The sequence below is a fragment of the Gymnogyps californianus genome, chromosome 5 (genome assembly GCF_018139145.2).
Source record: "Gymnogyps californianus isolate 813 chromosome 5, ASM1813914v2, whole genome shotgun sequence".
Classification (NCBI taxonomy): Eukaryota; Metazoa; Chordata; class Aves; order Accipitriformes; family Cathartidae; genus Gymnogyps; species Gymnogyps californianus.
The window spans coordinates 42,506,338-42,507,321 of NC_059475.1; positions in this window are offsets into that span (position 1 = coordinate 42,506,338).

The following is a 984-nucleotide window of genomic DNA, read 5'->3' on the forward strand; positions in this document are numbered from 1 at the left end:
TGATTAATACGCCGGCTACGTGCGGGATGTGTGCTCGCCCCGCCGCCCGCTCGCGCGGCACCGCCGCACGTGGGTGGAGCCCGCACGGCGCGGCACGGCGCGGCGCGGCGCGGCGCGGCTCGCCCCGCCCGCTCCCCGCCCGCGACAGCTCAGGTGGCCAATCGGCTGCCGCGGGGCGTGGCCAGCCCTCGGGGAACAAGCGGCGGGGGCTTCCACACGTGCGCGCGGAGGGCGTGGTCTACGGTCCCGCGAGCCCCGCCTCCCCGGGCTGTGGGAGGGGCCAGCGCCATTGAGGAATTCCCCCCTCGCAGGTCGGCGGCGCTGCGGCCCCCCCGCCCCGCCGAGCCGTCCCGCAGCCGGGCCGGGGGGCACCGGCACCCTGCCTCGCCCTGCTCCGCCGGTCCGGGGCTCCGGGGCTCTTGGACTAGTCCAAGTGAGGTTTGCAAATGCCCCCCTGCAGCTCTCCAGCCGCCTCTTACATCCGCCTCCCGCAGTGGCAGTTTCAGGACCAGACGGAAGTATTTCATTAGGCGGCAGGTACAGCTCTTCTGGGCGAGGAATGCACTGTTTTTTAAAAGGTTTATATAACAAAATAGTACTTCCCTGAATTATTTACCACAAAGGGCCCGCCAGGTTGTTTGGCTCTGCTGGCAGGAAACGCCTCCCGGGCTGACAGCGACTTCGTGCCACGCCGAGACAGCTTGAGTCAAGCCGCGACAAACTTCGTTTCTCGGTTGCAGACGAAAACGCGCCTTTCCCCGGCGTCACCGTTTTTCGGTAACGCTGTCCCTGCAGCGGCCGGCCACGAAATACGATCCCGCTGTCGCTCTTCAGTCTGTCCCCGACTGAACAGCACGCATTCAATTAAAAATGCCTCATGAAAAGTGAAAAGTAAGTAACTACTCAGCTCCGCTCGCAACACGCGACATGCCCACGATTTGCTAAACAAACAAACAAAGCTTCCACAGAAACCAGAACTAAAGC